This window comes from Piliocolobus tephrosceles, chromosome 18 (genome assembly GCF_002776525.5).
Source record: "Piliocolobus tephrosceles isolate RC106 chromosome 18, ASM277652v3, whole genome shotgun sequence".
NCBI lineage: Eukaryota > Metazoa > Chordata > Mammalia > Primates > Cercopithecidae > Piliocolobus > Piliocolobus tephrosceles.
In genome coordinates this window covers 52,998,058-53,007,263 of record NC_045451.1, presented here as the reverse complement: position 1 = coordinate 53,007,263, position 9,206 = coordinate 52,998,058, and positions in this window count along the sequence as shown.

Below are 9,206 nucleotides of genomic sequence, written 5' to 3'. Positions count from 1 at the left end.
GTTAATAAGGAGCTTAATTTTTGCTTAGTCTCAGAGTATTGTTTTTCTTGGATCACTTTCCTCTACTTTGTCATAATTTGTCCATATTAGTGGCTCTCAAGCTATGATGAATCTCTGAATCTTCTCTGGAGCTTCTCGAAGACACAGATGTTACCACTGTAGCTTAGAGTTTCTGAGTCAGATCCTGGATGAGATTGAGCACGGGAATAACAGATGCATCATTAGAAGGTTCCAGGGTGAGTTTTGCCACCCCTTAGGTTTACTTACATTCCATAAGAAGGGTCTCTCTATACACATTTTGCTGCCCCCAGCTGCACAGATTTTTTACTTTGGCTTCTTAGTAGGCCTAACCTGCCAGTCCAAATTTCTACTCCTATTGTATAAACCTGTGTATGGTCATTAATTCACAAGTTTATTTCTTCCATTTTGATAACTATTAAATCATATTGAATGTCCAGCAAAAAAGTTTTATTTGAAAATGCTATTAAAACCTGGGTTTAAATTAATTAATATGTTAGTTAATGGTATAGGTTAGATAAATGAATTTTAATTTTGTTTTCTGAGAAAATGTTTTAAACGATGTATTACATTAGTAAAGAAAATTCCAACATTGTAAACTGAGCTGTTGATACAATTATTTCATCTTGATTAGTGTTTTTAAGCCCTTCAAATCTGGCCCAACAATAGGTTTCCTATTCTATCTCTGTGCATTGCTAATCTATTATCACTTTTAGGGACAACATTAGTTAAGAAGTCCACAACAATTATTTGGAATTATATCATAATTACTCTTCTCTCTGGACAATTTAACTTTTTCAAGTACACAAAGTAATACAAGAATCAAAATATTATGTCACAAAAAAATGGTTTTATAGTTTGTTGTTCCATTATAAAAATAGTTTAAAAAATGAAATGCAAGAAACTTATTCACATGTTCCAAAAAATTACTTAAAATAGATGGGATGCTTAATGTGATTGCCATTAAGAGAAATCAATAATGAAACTCTTCAGACATTGAAGCAATCAAGCACAGCTGAATAACATTAATTGGAAACCATGATATATTTTATAAATCAAAGATGGTAAATCAATATCAAGGTTGAAGGTGCGCCTGTGGTGATCAGTCTTGGTTACATTTTCCTGACAGGTGACCACAAAATATTGATTGGGAAGAGGCTTATATTGAACAGAGGAGATAAGCTGGTATCTGGGCCATTCACTGCTTACAGCCACAACGAAGATGGGAACTTAATGAATGAGTCTTCTTATGTGCATATAATTACATAAGCAAACAAGAAATACTCATGTGAGAGTAGGACACATTGTCAGATTAAATGGTTAGTATATGTTAGAGGTTATAAAATTAAAAATAAGAAGCTGCATCATAAATCATAGAATCTGTGAAGCAAAAAGTACCTTAGAGAACGTAACTCAACACTCTCACTTTACAGATGTGAAATAAAGAAGTGGAGCAGATAGATGATTTGCTCAAGCCAAAATAATAGGTAATATCTAGATCGAGAAACCCAGACACCGTTCTTTCTGTTTCTCATGTATATTTGTAATATCCAGGAATTACACAAAAACATACATAGACACATAGAATTAACATAATGTTTCTATGGTGAAAGATATTTAGCTAGTTGGTTTTCTGGAATTTCATTTCTATTTTCCCAGAGGTAAGTAGAATTTTATTTATAAAAGGTAGACCTCCAGAGAAATCCACAGAAGTTTTCATGCCAAAAAGCCATATTTTCCATTGCAGTTGAAAAAAGGAGTGGTGGAAAATTTTGGTTCATGTAACTTTGAGAAGAAAAAGTTGAAATCTAAAATGTCTTATTATAAATTCAAATAGCCACAATAAATAAAACTTCTTATGTGCTTTCTAGGTTGACATTCTATAGTCTGTGTCTACTCTTCTCAGTACCCCGAAACTTCAAATTCAGTAAGTGTGAATTTAGGAATGTTCAAAATGGAACATGTTTAAAAAGGAATGTTCTTTGTCTCTTTTAGCATCGAGATGAGCTATTTCCTTTCACTGTCAATCAATGTAATGATTTATTGTTGTCTTCTGACAAATATTGTAAATCACCATGGAGAATTTTACACCTCCAGTGTTTCTATTCACAACCTCAATTAGTGTTGAATCATCTCGTACCCTAATTCTCAGTGATTCTGTGTGTCAGTTACCAATTGCTTTTAACAAGCCACCCTAAAGTCTAATGGCTTGAAGTAACTGTTTAGTTCATGAATTCCATGGGTTATCAATTTGGTATCAGCTGTGTGGTTCTTCTGTTGGTCCTGACCAAGTTCACACATTCAATAGAGTCACCTGTCAGTCATTTGGAAGACTGCTGCTAGGAACTGAATGGCTGTGTGCTGTGATGACAGAAGTGGCTAGGCCACATGCCACCCTCAAACAGCAGGCTGGCTGTGGCTTTGTCACATGGTGGTGATGGCAGGGATCCAAATAGCATAAATAGCAAGAAAACATCATTGTGCAAAAGGTTTTAAGTCTCTGCTCACATCATAACGCTAATATTCTCTGGGCCAATAAATATGACATGGCCAACCCAGAGTCAGGGGGTGAAGAAACAAGCCCCAACTCTTGATAAAAATGCCTGCAAAATCACACCACAAGCCATAAATGCAGGATGAAAAGAATTTTTCATCAGTTTTAAAATTTACCACATGTTGGTACTGCTCATAACTGAGAAGCTGCCTACATAGACTGTCATAAAATTCAATAAGTTGTTCAATGTCTCATACATAGTCAGTTTGAGAGAAAGCTTCCAGCCAAGGTGTGTTTGATTCTAAAGCTATTGAACCATCTTTTGGAAGATCTTAAATGTATTTCACTCATATTCTACTTTCATCTCCACTGTATTATCCTAGTTTAAGCCATCATCTCTCACCTCGATATAGTCTTCTAATTGATCTTCCTGTTTCTACCTCCCCTACCTGCAATACATTTTCCACACATAATCTGAGCAATATTTTAAAATGTAAATCAGATTATGTTATTTCACTAATTCAAACCTTTCCATGGCTTGTCATCCTAGTTAAATAATACAGATCCAAACTTCTTATCTTGACTCACAAGATACTACAAGATTTCTCCCTTCCTTTGCTCCACAAACATCTATTATTCTATCTTTCCCAGGATTCACTATGCTTGAGCTGCACTGACCTATTCACTATTTCTCCAATATATTGAGCTTATTCCTCTTTAAAGCTTTTGCAATTGCTGTTCCTCAAGATAGAACTTCTGAAAGGAAGCCTCTTTATTCTTTTAAGTTACTTGGCTTTCTCTCTCATTACTCAGGGCTCGCTGCCAATGTCACCACCTATAGAAAGAGCTTTCTTGACTCCTCTGTGTAAAATGCTCATGCTTCTTCTCTGGGTTCTTCTCAAAGGCAATTTATTACATTAATGTGAGGGTGGGGGCCAGGGAGGGGTATCAATATAACACTCATTCATATTTGAAATTGTCTTGCATATTCATTTACTTTCATAAGATAGATTTCCTTTCTAATCTTAGAAGCCAAATAACAATAGAGACCTTGTGTATCATAATCACTGCTACATTCTTAATGAAGGAACATTGCTTGATACAATATTTATTGAATTAAGAAATGATATGCTTCAGAACTTGAAAAAGCCCTGAAAGAAGTGATATAGGGCTTTTTCCATACTCCTTGAACTTTCACTAATAACCCAAAGCCCAACGATTTCAAAACTCAGTCTCTTGAGATTTTTTATTTTTTATTTTATTTATGAAAATCTATATTGTTGTGCATGGCCCTAAAAGGATTAAAGCATTCATCTTCAGGGTGTGTAGGTCAGATATGCATTCAGGGAATTTACATAACCAAAGAGAAAACAATGGTCTTTGTTTGAAATTCTTTTTCTCTACCACCTAAATGACAACTATATCCCTACCAGATATGACAAAGGGGTAGTGATAAAGGGTGAAGAAAATCGAAGACCTGAATGATGGAGAGAAGTAAATATTGATAGGAAAAAGCATAAATAAGTATTGATAGGAAAAACATTGTGGATCTATTGACACAGAAGACAAACTTTATTGACTTGCTCTGATTAGCCCTGTTTTCTTTCAACTTGGTAGAGACAAAAATATAAGCTATGCCTGGAGTATTTTTGTTATGCCTGACTGAAATATAGGCAGCTGTGTTTTAGATGATTTATGAATATTTTTTTAACACAGATTGTGTAGAGGATTTCAGTCCCAATGGAATAAAGTATACTTGACAGCAGAGTTATAACTAGAAAAACTGGTAAGAACAGACTTATGAAGATTAAGAAATGTGTCCCAGATTTAAAAGTGTGTACACCAAATAGTTCAGTCCTATACTTACCTTAAAATATTGGTAAAGAAAGGAAAATAACCATTAAACTACAAAATATATTATCTTTTCTCTCAGTGCTGCTCATTGAGGTATATTTTTTAATGCTGTGTGGGCATTGTAACAAAATCAGCTTCTTGAGAATGCCTATATTGGAATATTGATATTTGCCGAAGATTTGTGATATAGCAACATGTCTAAAGAGTCTACTTTAGACACTTACTAGAAGGAGCATATATCTTACTCAGTTTGATTCTCAGTTGAGAAATGCAGAATACTCTATATACTTATTATATACTGTGTGTAGATGTATGTACTGAATGTTCTTATTTTTGAATTTTTTGTTTACTTTTTATTAAAATGGTAAAATTTCTGCTCCCAGATTTATTTAAATCTTTATAGGACTACATCTATAAGTTTAGTCAACAATGTGCTTTTTTAAAAAAATTGCTGTGACTGTTGCTCTATTTTAATGTATTTACACCCCTGAATATAGCAACTATTGAAACACAGCTATACATTCAAATAACTTAAGAGCATTTAAGAATCAACATTGTTTACTCAATCATTCAATAAAATTTGTTCACTGAACATCTACTAGGTGGAGGGAACTGGGTAAGTAACAATGGAAAATGCTAGATAAGAAGACATACCTCTTCTTAAAAAATAATTAAAATTATATTTTAGTGAAGACAATACACATTCACAAATCAGCAAAACATCAGATGGCAAACACTGTGTGCAATTGTATATAATACTTTAAATGGGTGAATTTATAGTAAGTGAATTTTATCTCAATAAATTACTAAAAAATACTGCATACAAACTGATATTTACAGAAATGCAAATTAATGTTTACAGAAACATTAACGACTCCAGGTGGATTCCTTGAAGCCTGATATTAGCTGGTAGGGACAGCACAGCAGTTCTGTTCTTTACTGCTGATATCTATTCTGACTGGGGTAGCCTGTGTTCTGATTGGTCAGAGCAGAGAATTTGCCAGTTATTATTTGATTATCACCTCTGCTCTCAGGGAGTAGATTTGGAGTAGAAAAACATTAAAAGATGGGCAAATTTGGAGACAGAGATGTGAGAGCAAGGAAAATGCAAATGGAAAAAATTAAAAAGCAGTAGTCTACTGGTATGGAGGCTTAGGAGAGTTTCTTAAGGAATGATCATGGAACCACAGACCTCAGAATAGCAGAGTGGCTTGTCAGAAATCCAGAGTTTCTAGCTCCACCACAAATGTAGGGAATCAGATTTCCCTTGGGTAAGACTAAGCAAATTGCATTGTAATGCCACCAGATAATAAATTATTAATAAAAGTATTATCATCAGATAATTTTTAATGTTTTAAGCTAAAAGTTGTAGAGCCATTAGGTTAGAGCACATCTTTAGAACTTGCAGAGTTTGATTGGCATTATTGAAACAGAAGAATGACTGTGAAAACTAGACAGAGTGGTTTGTTTCAGATTTGAGGATAGGAATAAAATGACTTACAGAGAAAGCAGGAGAAGATGAAATTACTGGAGTTTTGCTTTATTTAGTTAAATCAATGGTATAGTCTAATCCTAAAAATTTTTTTTGGCAATTGAAAAACAAAACATAGTGATTGAGATACACTTCTAGACTCTCCTGGGGAATACACAGAGCTGGAAATAGCATCACTTCTATGCTTAGATGAAAAATAGTTGGACACACTGTAAGTTCATGAATTTTTTGAGCCCAGCGGAAACTTGTGGTCACAGCGCAAGAAACTGGCCTAAGATCTAAGGAAATACAGACGCCTACAGAAAGAGATGAAATGCCAGAACTTGGAACAGATGTAGCTTGACACAAGTAAAAAGAAGTAAGTTGGAATATTTAACAAATTGGTGAAGGTCAAGTGTAGGTTGGTGAAAGAGTGTGAACTCTTGGGTCTGGGCACATAAGGAGAGTTCATATACTTTACAGGTTTTCTCCTCTAGTAACCCCAATTGCCTAGAATGGTGGTGAAGTGTCCTGTCTTGAGCAGACCTGAGGGAGGAAAAGTAACTACATGGGAAAGACACAAAACTCTACCCAAATGCTTCTCCCCATTCTCTTTTCAGAACAGAAGTCTTAATCTGTATTAAGGGGAGGGTATCAAACACAGTCATATTTAGTGTATTTGAAGTAAGCCATTATAGCTGGATGTAGGTAATGGGGAAAAAACCTACCTTAGGAGAGAAGGCCAGAATACATGCAGGAAACAGAACTGCAGTTTGAGGATGGGAGGTAGAAAAGCTAAAAAGATTTTGACTCTGACAATCAGGTACACCTTGCCTACTTAATACTGAGACTAAATCAACACAATAGAAATGACCTCTACCCCTTCACTCCTACTCCCAACCACCATCATGAGCCTAACAAGTATCAAGTAACAAATAGCAACGAATACTGCAAGAAGAGTTTCAAGAGCATGAAGACAGACCAATCCCAAAGCACAGTGCAAAGGAAACACCTAAAGCTAAAAGTGAAATGAACATTTAAAGCTATCTTGCAAACCTGCCCCCACCTTAAACCTAAGGGAATGCTAAGGTATCTGAAGAGAGTGGTGCTCTGAGGCTAATTAAGCAAGAAAATCACCAAAACAAAAACAAACAAACAACAACAAAAATATCAATTTACCTCTGTCTCTATTATTATACATGTGATGACCATCTTTCAACCAAAGATTACTTAAATGAAAGACAAGCAAAAAAAGACACAACACTAAGAGATAAATTAATCAGTAGAATTAGACTCAGATCACATCTGTAATCCCAGCACTTTGGGAGACCGAGGCAGGTGGATCATCCAAGGTCAGGAGTTCGAGACCAGCCTGACCAACATGATGAAGCACCGTCTCTAGTAAAAATACAAAAATTAGCTGGGCATGGTGGTGCATGCCTGTAATCCCAGCTACTCAGGAGGCTGTAGCAGGAGAATTGCTAGAACCCAGGAGGCGGAAAAAGTTGAGGTGAGTTGAGATCGTGCCATTGCACTCCAGCCTGGGCAACAAGAGTGATACTCCATATCAAATAATAATAACAATAATAATAAAAATAATTAGACTCAGATCTCAGGGCACAGATGTTGAACTATTTTACATTAAATATAAAATAACATTTTAATATGTTAAGTTTTCTAATAAAGAAGGAGGACAACATAGTATATGGATTAATTCAGCAGAGGAAAGAGACTATAAGAAATAACCAAATAGGAATAGAAGATTTTTTACAAAACACAATAGCAGATATAAAGACTGTCTTCTATAGGATCATAGTAGACTCAACAGCTGAATTAAAAGTCAGTGAATTTGAAGATACAAATTTGAAACTGAAATTAGCTGAACAAAACCACAGTAAAGTGAAAATAAAAATAAAAATAAAAAGAACAGAGAGTACAAAGCTATAGGTAAATAGTAAAGTTCTAATACACACAATTGGCACCCTAGTAAGAAGAGAATGAGAGAGAAAAAAACAAGGCAGAAGTAATATTTGAAGAAATAATGTCCCAAATTTTCTGTAATTGATAAATATCAAACCATGGATACAAAAATTAAAGAAATACAAAATCAGATAAATATCAAACAAAGCACACTTAAATATATTATACCTAAATGGCTGTATACAAAAGAGTAAAAGAAAATCTTGAAGGCAGTTGGCAAAAAAATATAGGGAAATTACAATAAGAAGAATAAATGCAAAAATTACAGCAAACTTTGGATTTAGAGTGATATATTTAAAGAGCTGAAAAAGAACAACAACAAAAGGCAACCCAGAGTTTTATACCCAGTGATATATGTTTTAAAGTAAAGTAGAAATGAAGACAGTCTCAGCTGAGAAAAACTTGGGGAACTCATTGCCAGCAGGTCTATTCTACAAAGCTATTAAAGTTCACATACAAAAGAAATATAAGACCATACAGAAAATTTAAGGTCTCAAGGAAAGGAAGTACGTTTGAAAATACAACAAATAATGGTAAGATGAATTTCATTTTGTGTTCATTCTTTTAATTGCTCTTAAAGGCAACTGCCTGTTTGAAGTAAAAACAAAAAGCAAAGTATCACATTTTTTTTGTATGTTACAAGAACATTTTATGACATTAGCACAAAGGATAAAAGAAAGAGTTACTTAGATATTTTTCAAGGTTCTTACACAGCAGGTAAAGTGGTATAATGCTATTTGAAGGTGCAGATAAAATGCATTTACTAAAGATGTATATTATAAACATAGAACTACCAATATTTTCTAAAAAGAGGTATAAAAATAAGACGCTATGGGAGATAAATCAAAGAAAAATGCTCAATTAATCCAAGGAAAGAAAGATAAAGGAGTGAGGTATAACAAAGGACAAAAGAGATAAATTGAGAACAGCTACCAAAATGTTACATTTTAATCCAGCAATATTAAAAATGTCACATTAGGCCGGGCGCAGTGGCTCAAGCCTGTAATCCCAGCACTTTGGGAGGCCGAGACGGGCGGATCATGAGGTCAGGAGATCGAGACCATCCTAGCTAACATGGTGAAACCCCGTCTCTACTAAAAACTACAAAAAACTAGCCGGGCGACTTGGGGGCGCCTGTAGTCCCAGCTACTCGGGAGGCTGAGGCAGGAGAATGGCGGGAACCCGGGAGGCGGAGCTTGCAGTGAGCTGAGATCCGGCCGCTGCACTCCAGCCCCGGCGACAGAGCAAGACTCCGCCTCAAAAAAAAAAAAAAAAAAAAAAAGTCACATTAAATATGAAGCAACTAAATCCACCAAATAAAAGGCAGAAATTGTGAGATTGGATACAAAAACATAACACAAATTTATTATTCAACAAGAAACTCATTTT